Source organism: Panthera uncia, chromosome B1 (genome assembly GCF_023721935.1).
Source record: "Panthera uncia isolate 11264 chromosome B1, Puncia_PCG_1.0, whole genome shotgun sequence".
Classification (NCBI taxonomy): domain Eukaryota; kingdom Metazoa; phylum Chordata; class Mammalia; order Carnivora; family Felidae; genus Panthera; species Panthera uncia.
Genome location: NC_064811.1, coordinates 35578955 through 35592906, shown reverse-complemented (window position 1 = coordinate 35592906; position 13952 = coordinate 35578955).

Sequence of the window (13952 nt, the reverse complement as noted above, 5' to 3'; positions counted from 1 at the left end):
AGTGTAGGAAAAAAGGAAGTATTTGTTATTTTATTTGTCCTCTGGAACAGCTTTTTTTTTTTTTTTTTTTCTGTGCAATTAAATACTTTATTAGAACAAGACTATAGAAGAAAAGAGGGACCATACACTTTCCAGGGTATGCACTATACAATTGTTCCACTAAGTCCCTTGGGTTAATGGATACCAAAAAACTGAAACCAAAAATAAAAAATAAAGATAATATTACAAATCATAAGTTCATAAGTGCTTGCTATTTCCTCAAACTCCTCATGTATGTCCTTCTTAAGAGTCACTCTGTGGGGTGCCTGGGTGGCTCAGTCGGTTAAGCTCCTGACTTTGGCTCAGGTCATGATCTCATGGCTTATGGGTTCCAGCCCCACATCAAAGCAGTCAGCGCAGGGCCTGCTTCTGATCCTCTGTCTCTCCCTCTGTCCCTCCCCCGCTTGTGCTCTGTCTCTCAAAAATAAATAAACTTAAAAAAAAATTTTTTTTAAAGTCACTCCATATATGAGGAACAAAGACCCACCTTAAAACTTAATCCAAATGATACTGGCCTATCCAAGAAAAAAGGCCCCAGAATCTCAATTCAAAAGGCAGTTTATTTATTTATTTTTAAATGTTTTGTTTATTTTTTGTAAGAAAGAGCATGAGTCGGGGAGGGGCAGAGAGCGAGAGAGAGGGACAGAGGATTCAAAGCGGGCTCTGAATCTCAACTCTGAAGCTCAACCAACTGAGCCCCCAGGCGCCCCTCAATTTAAAATGCATTTAAAAAATTATTTATGGCTGGCTTTGGTTAGTGAGGACTTATGGCTTCAGATATCTTCAGGAATAGGACAAAGCAGATGAATCATAAAGGTTTAGCTTTATAACATGCTCTTCCCAGGTTACTCTGCCTCTCTTGGCATTTCAGAATTCATACACAATATAACTTACTCTGCAAAACCTAGCAGAGTAATGTGAAGCAAACGCAAAAGAAACGTGTCATTCCAAGTTTACTGTGGATTGTCATGGATAAGAAAACAGGTACAGTTTGTGTGTGTGGTTGACCTATGTTGGTTTCAGATCTTGTGAGTAAATGAAAGATCTGGGGAGGAATAAATGAGCCTCTTTAATATAAGTTAATTCTTTCAATCATTCATTGTTTCAGAACGGCCAAACCTACCAAATTAATTATTACCTTCTCTCCTTCTCCTCCTCACTCTCCTCATTCACCGTGTTGTGTTCTTATGCGTGTATGTATAAGACTGTTACCAGCATAACTAAAATGATCAGTTGGAGGGCAAACAAAGTGAATGAATTTTCACTGTGGAAAAGGAGTTTGCTGGGTCAGTAAAACGTCAGGGACACCCCTGAGCTATGGGAATTAGAAAAGAACAAACAGTTCATCTTCAAAATGAAAAGGAGAATAAGAACTGTGGATTTCCAAATGATTTTCTTAAAGGAAACTAATTCAAGCCCCTAATGTATAAGCTTTAAAAACAAAAAAAAACAAAAAAAAAAACTCCTTAATAAAAGCGTTCTTTGTTAGACAATAAATAATCAAATAATCAATACCTGCTGTACATGGAGAAATAATATCGTTGAGTAGAGAGTAGAAGGAAAAGTATTATGTTTAAAATATATTGTAAACATTTCAACAGGAGAGAAAGTTCAAACCCCTTGCAGAAATTCCTTCAGGAAGAAAGAGTTCAAGCAGCTGATGAAAATAAGGAGGGGAAATACAAAACAGGGCTTTGTGGCCTCCTTTTCATAGTAAAAAAAAATTTTTCCCTTGGGGAGTGGGGACGGTCCCTCTGTTGAATCATTGGAAGAAAATAGTGCAGGAAGCCATATACCCTTGGCTAAGATGAGATAGAAATCTAACACATGCCATCACAAAAGCTAAGAGGATTCTTATTCTACCACGTCTGGGTTCTCGACAGATATTCAAAATGGGAACAGCTTAAGTAACACCGTGGAAGGGAGGTGGCTAGGAGGAATTTGCTGGCTCACCTCGAAAATGAAAGCATCTTATTCCTAGGTGTCTCAGGGTTTTCTGACGATTAGAGCGCTTCTTGAGAGGATAAAGAAAAATGGAAGTTAAGAGAGATGAATTCCAGTCAGTAAGAACCAAATATCACAGCTTTGGGTGCTGAATTGATTTTAGAGCATGCTTATAATGGCATATCCATATATCTGTAATTTTCTCATGGAGTAAAACTAATCCACATTACCCTACACTTTGTCAATTGTCTTAACCCTCCATTCAAATTTTGAAGTACCGAAATGTCAGACTGCAACTAAAAATACCTGAGGAAAAAAACCTTTGTTTTCATCCTCCACTTGCTGAAAAATATTTAATAGCTTAGTAGTATTTATAGTATGAAGTCATATGCTGTGGCAAGGCATGCCGGTATTTCTATCATATGTCCTTAATTTAGTTTTTAAAAATAATATCTCCTGGGATTATATTCTTGGTCTCCAAGTGTTATTGGCTCAGTTATGTTACCAAAACTCGTATGTTGAAGGCCTAACCCCCAGTACCTAAGAATGTCACCGTATTTGGAGATAGAGCTTTAAGAGGTGATTAAGTTAAAATGGAGTCATTAGGGTGCACTCTGACCCAGTATGCCAGGTGTTCTTAAAAGAAGAAGAAATTATATCCCAAACAACACAGAAGGGAAACCTTGTGAGGACACAGTGAGAAGTTGGGTATCTGCAAGCCAAGGAGAGAGGCTTCCAGAAAACACAAATCTGCCAACACCTTGGAGGTTGGACTTCTAGCCTCCAGAGTGTGAGAAAATAAATTTCTGTTGCTTAAACTATCCAGTTTGTGGTATTATGGGAGTCCTAGTGAACTAATATATTGTTTTAGTTCGAGTTGATTAAAATTTTTCCCAAAAAATCTATTGAACATTTACTAAATGTCAAATATTATGTATTGTGTCAGTTAAAGCACAAACAAAAACTGAATGGAGATTAGTATCATCCTCATCTTAGAGATATTATTAGTATTTTCCCCCAAATTATACAGTTGGTTAACATTGGTTGCACCTTTTGAATTTTACTTTTACATTTTATATTCTACCTCCCCGAATAAAACTCGTCACACTCCTACACACCCCAGCTTAATCCTTTTTCCTTTTTGGAGCCCTAGTTTTTTGACTCCTGCTTTAGGATTTTGTTCACTCTGCCAAATTTTCTATATCTGATATCTCCAATGTCAAAATTACAAGAAATTTAACAGCAAGTGCAGTGGAAGGAGAACAGACCTCATTAGGAATCTTGAATCTACTCCATTCAATAGTTGTATGATGTGAACCCTCCTAATCTCTGTGGGCCTTAAACCATCTGAAGAGTGGAGTTACATCTCCTTTGAGGGCTCTTCTGAGGTTTGATGTAAAGTCTGTGCACAATGCCTGGTTTACAACAGACACTTAGGTAGCAATTGGATTATAAACAGCCTTTAACACAAAATCTGTGACTATCAGAAGACTTCACTGTTGTGTGAGGAATAGAACTATATAATGAGAACATCAAGATTCTTTTAACAAATTTTAAGATTGCTAGCTTCTTGACAATTAAAAATTCATTATTTGCACAATGTTATCAATGAGAGCAAAGCAAATGGTTCTTTGGACCGATATTCCCATCTCAGAATTGTTTTTTCATAGGGTACTGCTACAGAAATAATCAACTGTGAAATTATTGAGAGCAAGAGTTGTTGCTAGTTTGAGTCGGTGGGCAACAAAAACCAAAGTAAAGAATTATTAAGAAAAAAATTATATCCATCAATATTACTTCATTGGTTGATTCATTTACTCAATAAGTAGCTAATGAATGACTATGATGTGCAAAGCGCTGAGATGATGATGCAGAATTGACAAAAATAAATCAAGAAGGACAAAGTTAATAAAAATACATAAATGTGATGAATACAGGATAAAAAGTGAGAATTTTTGTACTAGAATTGTGCAGAAAATCCCAAGAGAGTCTCTAGGTTGAAAAGATTATTTTTAACTGACTTCCTTAGGGTAGGCAACAGAGAAGGCATATAATTTAAACTAGGTTGTTAAAGATGAGCAATATTTAGTCTTTGAGGAAACAGGAGTGTGGAAACAGCAAAGTATGTTTTTAACGGAGCCGAGGAACCAGTGGGCACATATACAAGAACTCAGTAGTTCCATTCGGCTGTAATGGAGTTTTCCTGATGGAAAAGAGCTGAAAGTAGGCTTAGAAATCATGAGGGTCTTTAATATAAAATTAAGGAGTTTTGGTTTACTCTGAATGTAGTAGAAATTAATTATTTTGAGCAAGGGGCATTACTCAATCACGGCTGTGACCTTTCTGTTAGTAACCCTTGCCCCCTAGTCCACTCCAGCAAGGGGCAGGACTGGCCTCAGATTTGAATTACAAATCAACACACCTCTGATCCTGCACCCCATTTTCGTAAAACTCCTTTAGAATTCATCTAGATCAAGAGCTTTAGTCTTTTACCTATGGATAGTCTTAGGGGTTCTATAAACTAGGGGTAGCCTGAAAAAGATGCCTCTCTCTCTCTCTCCCCGCCCCTCTCTCTCTCACACACACACACACACACACACACACACACAACGTTTTTTAAATTACCTTTTTGTTGTGTTTAAAAATGTCTATTTGTCTATGAAGAAAATGTTACATTGTTGCTTTTATGTCTGCTCTAAATGGTATAATACACTACTGTGATTACATACGTGGATATAGTCATCACATCATATTTTATTTAGAATATCATTTAAAATAGTTTCTGGTTGATATAAATTAATAAAAAACATATTTTTCCATTTTTTATATTGAGCATAATTAAGATGGAAACTATCAAAGAAAAGAGAGTTAAATGAAATTGAAATTACTTTTGTTTCTTTTGGCTCTGAAACTTTTATCTTAGACGAGAGAAAGAAAGAAAGAAAGAAAGAAAGAAAGAAAGAAAGAGAGAGAAAGAAAGAAAGAAAGAAAGAAAGAAAGAAAGAAAGAAGAGAGAGAGGAAGGAAGGAAGGAAGAAGGGAAGGAAGGAAGGAGGGAGGGAGAAGTTACTTTTGATTTTAATTTCATTGAAGCACATGACTGGACATAAAAACCACAGTTTGTTGTTGTTGTTGTTGTTGTTTTTAATGTTTATTTATTTATGAGAGACAGAGACAGAGTGTGAGCAGGGGAGGGGCAGAGATAGAGGGAGACACAGAATCTGAAGCAGGCTCCAGGCTCCGAGCTGTCAGCACAGAACCCAATGTGGGGCTTGAACCTACGAATGAACTCAGAGATCATGACCTGAGCTGAAGTCAGGCGCTTAACTGACTGATCCACCCAGGGGCCCCAACCACAGTATTTATGGAATGTGTTGTTGTTGTTGTTTTGCCAGTTGTAACCCAAGGCCATTAAGGCTGAAAAAGCTGTTCCAATGTATGGAACCTGAGAACAGGTCACACAGCATCGGTATCTCTCATGAGAAGATGGCTTGGTTTAAAGAGCCTGGAAATTAAAGCTGTTGTGAATCAAACCCATCCTGCAGAACATTCTATAGGATTGCATATTCCATTTCTAATTATGAAATAGAGCTGCCCACAACTGGGGAGACCTTAATACAACCATGTTTCCTGGCAACAGATAAGCCAATTTGTAGCTTATTGTTTAAGAAGAAAAGTGAAGCAGTACCTGTGACAAATGACACCACCCACCCTCAAAACATGTCGCCGTTTTCTAATATACTAGAGAAGGCCATGAAGAACTAGTGGGGCTCTTTTCTCATCTGCATGCAGATACATGAAAACTAACGAAATATCTTTGGTGCAGCCAGCTCCTAGATTTCAGTTTATGTGCACTCAGATGACATCAAAAAACTTCTATTTGCAGAGTTTCTTTCAGAAGCATCAAAATCTCCTGAATTTACTCTTTACTAAAAGTAAATTCTTGATTCTCTGTTCAGAAATAGAATATCTGCAAGGCTTAATAACACTGGTTTTGCTGTTTGGGCAAATAAGAATATGCAAACGAGCCATGATTCATAAAACATTTGTCAAATAGCATCCAAAGATTCTGAAGGAAAGTCTGAATTTTGGCTGCAAGACATTAATTCCAATGAAGCTGCTGATCCCTACTTTTTAAAAATGTTTTAGGTAAAAATTGACAGCATAGGGTGAAGTTGCTTCCTTGTGGCAGAGAAGTTTTTCACCTCTCAACAAATAATTCACAAAATATCTGAATGAACTATAGGCAGATGTTTGACTATTTTTTGAATGAACAGGAAAGCTTCCTCAAAATAATTGGACAGAAAGTAGTTCATTCAAGGTTTCCTATATTCATTGAAAAATTTTGGTATAGGATCAAGTCTTTTTTTTTTTTTTTTTTTTTTTTTTTTTTTTTGTCTGCTTGATCTCAATGTTTGTGAGAGGATTATATTAAAATGACAATTTCTGATTCACATTTACCCTGTGGCTCTGCCAGAAGCCACTTAATATATTTTGAAGTAGTTTATACATGTTTCTGATGAATATAACTTTTTCATCCATTGTTTCTTTTACAAGATTTCTTTTCTCAAGGGGCGCCTGGGTGGCTCAGTTGGTTAAGCAGCCAACTTTGGCTCAGGTCATGAACTCACCGTTCCAGGTGAATTTCATTTGTTCTTTATCATTTTTCATTATATTATTGAACTTTCTTTTTTTTTTTTTTTAATTTTTTTTTCAACGTTTTTTATTTATTTTTGGGACAGAGAGAGACAGAGCATGAACGGGGGAGGGGCAGAGAGAGAGGGAGACACAGAATCGGAAACAGGCTCCAGGCTCCGAGCCATCAGCCCAGAGCCCGACGCGGGGCTCGAACTCACGGACAGCGAGATCGTGACCTGGCTGAAGTCGGACGCTTAACCCACTGCGCCACCCAGGCACCCCGAACTTTCATGCTACTCCAGGATTAGAGTGAATTAAGAAAAACACATTTTCTCCAAAATAGTCTTTAAGATGAAACTATATATTTAAAGTCACTTTTGTCCATTATTGTCACCAAAGATTGCTATCTATCATTAATAAAGTTACTAATTTTCTTTGGACACTATTTTGGGGGGGTACCTTAAAATGATTCAAAATCTTGTTCTGCTCCTTTAAAGTATAGAGCTAATAGAGGCGGCTGGGTGGCTCAGTTGGTTAAGTGCCTGACTTTGGCTCAGGTCATGATGTCACAGTTCTTGACTTCGAGCCACGTGTCAGGCTCTGTGCTGACAGCTCAGAGCTTGGAGCCTGCTTCCTATTCTGTGTCTCTTGCTCTCTCCACCCCTCCCCCACTCACACTCTGTCTCTCTGTCTCTGGATACTGAATAAAAGTTTTAAAACATTTTTTTTAAAAATAAGATTTCTTTACTCTGACCTTATTTTTTTTCTTTCACCTGAAATGCCATTTTGATCATTATTAACATTGTTACATCCACCTTTATAATGGTGCACATTTTCCTGGTATCCTTTTTCAACCCTTTTATTTTTAACCTTCCGTATATTTTTAAAATCTTGAAAAATCTTGAAAAAATTATTGGGTCTTATTTTTTTAATTCAACATAAAGCATCTTTCTAACTGATCAATCAAGCCAACAGATAACTTCCTTGAAAGTACTGTGAAGCTAGAACTCTTATATTTCATTGTATTTCATATTTTATATTAATTATACTTTCTACACATTTTTTTTCTTCATCTCTAGGTTCATTGGATGATGGCGTTGTCTTCTAGCTGTTTCTTTTTTTTTTTTTTTTAATGTCTATTTATGGTTTGAGAGGGAGAGAGACAGACAGACAGACAGAGAGCAAGTGTGAGCAGGAGAGGGGCAGAAAGAGAGGGAGACACAGAATCTGATGCAGGCCCCAGGCTCTGAGCTGTCAGCACAGAGCCTGACACGGGGCTTGAACTCACCAACTGTGAGATCATGACCTGAGCCGAAGTCGGACGCTCAACCGACTGAGCCACCCAGGCGCCCCCATCTTCTAGCTGTTTCAAAGCTATACACGTGTCCCATTGAAACCCTTCAACTTTCTTCATTCTTTTTATTTTTTTATCTGTTCTTCAGATTGAATAATCCCTACTCATTGTTCTTCAATTTTGTTGATCTTTTTCTTCTGAGAGCAGCTAAAATCTACTGTTGATTTGCTGCTAGTGAATTTTTAAATTTCACTTGTTCTTTCCAACCCCACATATCTATTTTTAACAATTCATGTGTCCTTATTGTTATTCTTTATTTGGTAACATGTTTGCATCATACCTTCCTCGGATTTTTGAAGCATGGCTTCCCAGTCCTACCTAGGCTGGCATCGAGCAGGAGAGGCAGCCCAGTGTGTGTGACTGCACTGCGGGGAGTAGAGAGTGTGGGGTTGTGAGAGGAGAAGGTGTAAGGGAGCAATGAATGGCTCTAATGCCCCCAACTTTCACATTCTTACCAAGACTTAATAAATATTCCTGAATTAGCATTTCTGTATATTTTGTGTTCCCTATATCCTGTAATTCCATAGCATATATCCAGGCCTGCCCTTAAGACAATTTCCAGAGACTCTAAGATGATTTATTTTTATAATTCTCACCAGATGAATTGTTATTTTGCTAGGGAAATGATCCACCAAGATCCTTACCCTACCGTTCTGGAGCCCTGCCCTGCACCTTCTTTTGCAGACATTTGAATTTGCACAGCCCGCTCAGGAAACAGGACAGTGCATTGGGTTATAGCTTCTATGTAGAAGGCACTCAGAGGTGATGCTGAAAGATACGCGGGTAAAACGTGGTAGATCTCATTTTGGGGACTTAGATGTGATCCCATTGGTTGAAGGAAGCCACCCAAAAAGTTTGAATAAAATCGTGATGTAATCAGATATTTTTGATGTTGGAGAAATAAAATTAAAAATGAAATCCCAAACCCAAACCTACCAGCCCAAAACCTCTCCAAAAAAGTAGAAAAGAATGAAAACAGTTTTTATGTTGAATAAGCGTTAAGCTAGAATGCAACGCGCATCACAGGCAATCTGTTAAAGGGATCGTAAAGAAGGAAACCAACAAACCTCACTCTTTACTATGAGAGTAGATACACGGCCCTGCATGCATCTTCTCAAGATAAACTAGTCTTCAAATAAGAGGACCTGACAGAATCATTGATCACACACAGTTCACTCTAAATTGACCTGGTAGGGGCGCCTGGGGGCTCAGTCGGTTAAGCGTCCGACTTCAGCCAGGTCACGATCTCGCGGTCCGTGAGTTCGAGCCCCGCGTCAGGCTCTGGGCTGATGGCTCGGAGCCTGGAGCCTGTTTCCGATTCTGTGTCTCCCTCTCTCTCTGCCCCTCCCTTGTTCATGCTCTGTCTCTCTCTGTCTCAAAAATAAATAAACGTTAAAAAAAAAAAAATTTAAATTGACCTGGTAATTGAGGTGACCATCTAGGTTAGCTAATTGAGTTATCCACAGGAAAAAAAAGTTCATATCCTTATGACAGAGGTTTGCAGCTTGAACCAGGCACTAGCTAAAGTTAGGTTCCTGCCTTCCCACAGGAACTGGGACATGGGAGGGCTCTCTACGTGATGACTATATTTCAAAGAGATAGCTCTCAGGTCCTTCCTTCAGAAAGGCATTCATGGTTCTTAAATTGACAGAAAGTCTTATTTTACTTTTAACATGATTTACATACATCTCAAAGAGTCAGAAAGAAATAAGTTTCCTCAGGGAAATTCTCTAAGAAAAGAGAAAGAGAGGAAGGCCTCTTTCCCTGTTTATACAAGGGAACATCCATTTTCTTTCCTTTTGTTATATGTGTATTTGCCCTTATAGTTACAACATCATTTGGTTCAAAATGTGAAGGTTTGTGACATTTGTTCATTATCCATTGATCTTGGAAAGAACAGTTACACAAATCTTTCTGCATTAAGAAATACAGACAAAATGATACTGTACTTACATAGCAGTTTCTTTCACTTGCCCTATTGCTGACATAATCTTAGCAAAGGCCCAGCACAACATAGTGGAAGAATTAAATATGTGAAGCAAATCTATTTTCTTCCACATTTTATGGGAGCAACAGTCACTGTCTCCCACAAAACCGTGCCTTTGCCCATATAGTACCTGAAAAATAAAATATTTCTCATAGCTCTTTTTAGACAGCTTTTCTTTCATGATTTATATTTAATATTCTATATTTCAAAAAGATTTTAATATCAGATTCTTATAGTAAATCTATAGCTATAAACCATATACTTTTAAAAGTAATTCTTAAATCTGCTATATAGAACACAAAGTAACTTTTTTTGATAGAATATTATAACTTATATGGTGTTTATGTAAGTATTATCTACTTCCTCAAAAAATACAGTAAGTGAGCAAGATAGGTAGAATTATGCATGATATGCTGATAAGGATTTGGGGATTCAGAAAGCCTGGGCAACTTTTCCAGAGTACGGGAACACAGCTGAGATTCAAACACAGCACTCCTGATGCCCTAGGACTTTCCATTATACCACACCAATATAGGGGTGCAAAATTTTTCTTTTATCTTTCAAAAGTTTCTTCTAGCTTGTCTAACAATTAAAACAACATGAGATAGATTAATAGGAGAAAATTTAATTTAATTTTGTATATGCGGGAACCCCACATGCAGGAGAGATTCAAAGACAGAAAGGTAAAATGAGGTATGTAAGTCATCCTGAGTTAAGCAATGGAGTAGGGGCCTGGGGCTTTAAAGGAAAGAGGACAATTCACAAGGCAATAAGGAGCTGATATATACTAAGTAGATGTTTGCCCTGACATACAAATGGATTGCTCACATAAAATTTATCTTGGAATAAACTCTTATTTTGGGAAAGATATCAATTTAGATTCTTCTAAGTAATTAAGAGGGGAGCAAAATTTTCCTTGAACCCACAGGGTCTCAGTTACCTTCAGCTCAAAATAGTCCACATGCCAAAGAAGGAAATCCTGGGGAGGCCTGTTCTGAACTCCCTCACTAGCAAGGCTTTTTAAAAATTGAACATTTAAGCAGAAGAGTTACAAAGCCACTTTTAATATTGAATTAAAATTTGGACTAAAATGTCTGAATTAAAAGAAAAATTAATCATCCAAAAATGCATTCTTTCATTTACAATCTTATAGATACAAAGATTCACTATAAACTAACCAAAAATCCTTGTTCATATTTCTGAAGAGGTTTTAGTCTATTATATAATGCCTGTATGTGCACTAGTTTATTTATTCTATTTAAGGGGAGCAAATATGCCCCTTTCCCATAAGGTTTACCTCGAGCTGATTAGTTTTGAGAAACAGCAGACACAAGAGAAGCTCTGAAAACCAAGTAAATGTTATGCTTTGGTTAAGAAGCACTTATAAGGGAAATCTCCATGTGTGTGTCTCCTTCTTTGTACCAGGAAGAAGATGACTAAATCTTATGCTTATTCAGTAATGATTCAGATTCGGTAATATATTTAAAGCTTGTCCTTGTAACTTTCCATAACACCTCCACCCCCAACATCTTGGCACTTAAGGTGATGACTTAGACTATTTCAGAGAGTTACTCAATTGTCAAACTTCTGTTTATTTTTCTCCTGTTAATCTGTCCATTTATTAGAAGAGGATGCTCAGACAAGAATCTAGAAGGGTAGAAGGAAAATTATTTTCCTCTCTCACACTGTATTCACTCTTTTTTTTTTCTTCACTGGAGGTACCATATATGAAATAAAAGATTTACACCTTGTTTTCTGTCTTTTGTTTTAGGGTAAGCCTCATTCTATCTATGGTGGTTATCACCTAGTCAAGAATAAAAAATCTCCTCTCCCGCCCTGGAACCACAAAACCAAGCATTGAGTCTGGAATCAAAGGTATTTAGAAAACAAAAAATTCCAACTTGCTCCAGAAGTTCTCTCTTAGAGGCGTGTCATGTCCCTCCTCCCCACTTCTATGTGAGTTGAACACTCCCACCCAACTCAGACACACACACCCCTCCACTGACCCAATAGAATGGCTATGAAATTCAGTTACAGTAGATATTTTTAAAATTTCAATATTCCCCTGCCATTTTGAACCAATGGCTCTTTGACATTGTCTTTTGGTTTTGCTTCACCAAAGTTGGCTAACATTAACAAGTAGATTATGTTAGCAATACAAATGACTAATCACAGGAAAGATCACTTTGAATCAAAGAAAAATTGTCTACAGATTAGACAACAAAATAAAGTCTTTTTTTAGTTCGTAACGAATTAGTAAAAATAAATTTGACTGGTCCAGTACTTGACACACAGTAGGTATTCAGTAAGTTTTACTTTTCTTCTGAGTGAATTTAATTTATTAATGTTAACATTATAGAATTACAACTTTATTAAAAGAAATAGGTGTTCCTGTCAAGGATCCAAGAGCATCATCACATACAGGGTAGAGAAAACCAAAAATTCTCTCCAAAGAGGCAATAGATGACTGGATGATTTCCCAAGAGGACAAATAAAATAAAATTTAATCCCAGAGTAAGTCAATTATAGACCAGTGGCTACAAGTAAGAAATACTTAAACCCTAATAAAATATTTCTCATTTTTATTATAGAGATTTTCTTCAATTTTTATATTACAGTGTGTGTGGACACCTAAGAAGTTAATAGAGCCCAAAATTATATTGACAGCTCCTTTCCATCACCTCAATTTATTTAACAAAGAAAGGAACTCCACTAGAAAAACTATATGGAAAAAAAATTGCACTGGGAAGAAATTCATTCCAATGAGCTATTATCATTATCCATACAAGATACTTCTAAAAGCTAAAGGAGCTAAGAATGCTGATGATGGAAATATGATATGGAATATCAACAAGATGATAATATGATAGAATTCTCCTAATTGGCACATCTAGGTAGAAAAAAAATATGCTAATTAATAAGCATTCTGATTAATAGAGGTTTTAGGGATATCTTGTGCTGTAAGATATGCATTTGTGAGTAAGATATTGTTTGTAGAAATAACAGGAGATATGATAATTTTTTTAAATAAGAAATTTAGATTTTCTAAAGCACATATAGCAACATACTAAAAGAAACTGTCTTATAAGTAACTGATATAATTTGTTTCTGGGAGAATGCCTCAATAGTTTTCTTGCATACAAGATATTTATAGAAATAAATTGGTGAATAACAACATGTCCTCCAATTTAACTTTGACTAGTGTGTGCAGCTGATATAAGCAAGCTCACTCAAAAGTCAATCAAAAGTGAATTCATATCTAGATAATAGATTAACACAACCAGACGATGATAACCTTAAATTCAACCTGAGTCAGACACTAGATTGCCAACCTACTAACAGATTAACTGCTAAAGAAGATGTGACCTTTTTCTAATAGACTTTTACTCCTTTATCTATCCTATTTCTGTGCCATTTTTGCTACCAAAGTAACTGGATTCAGGATCCAGCTCTCTCTACCCATTCTGTAGTTAGGGCTCCTCAGATGCTGATTAAAATGATTGAAGGTAACTCAAGTAGACACCTCTGATGGCAGTTGATTGATTCTGTAGTGTAATTTTCATTCTTTTGCATGTATATTCTATAGGATACAGATAGGACTTGATGAAGAACAGATACGCACCTATTTCAAGGCTTAAATAGTGACAGCTCGGAATAGAGAAAATCTTTAGTGACTATAGTAAATATAAAATTCTGTGGATAACAATGATTGGGTTTGTAAGCCAATGAATAGTTTCAAAAATGGATGATATATAGCAGCATACTGTAAAATTTGACTATATCCAACTGTGTGATCTTTTATAAATTACTAACTACTCTAAGTTTTGATTTTGTTCTCTGTAAAATAAGGATAATAATTTTATCAATTTCAGGTGACAGGTGAAAATGAACAAGGAGATAATCTATGTAAAGTGCTTAGCAGTGGAAATGTTTAATAGTGTTAGTCCTTCCTTGCTCTTGATTTAAATATAGATTTTTCTAATAATAATGT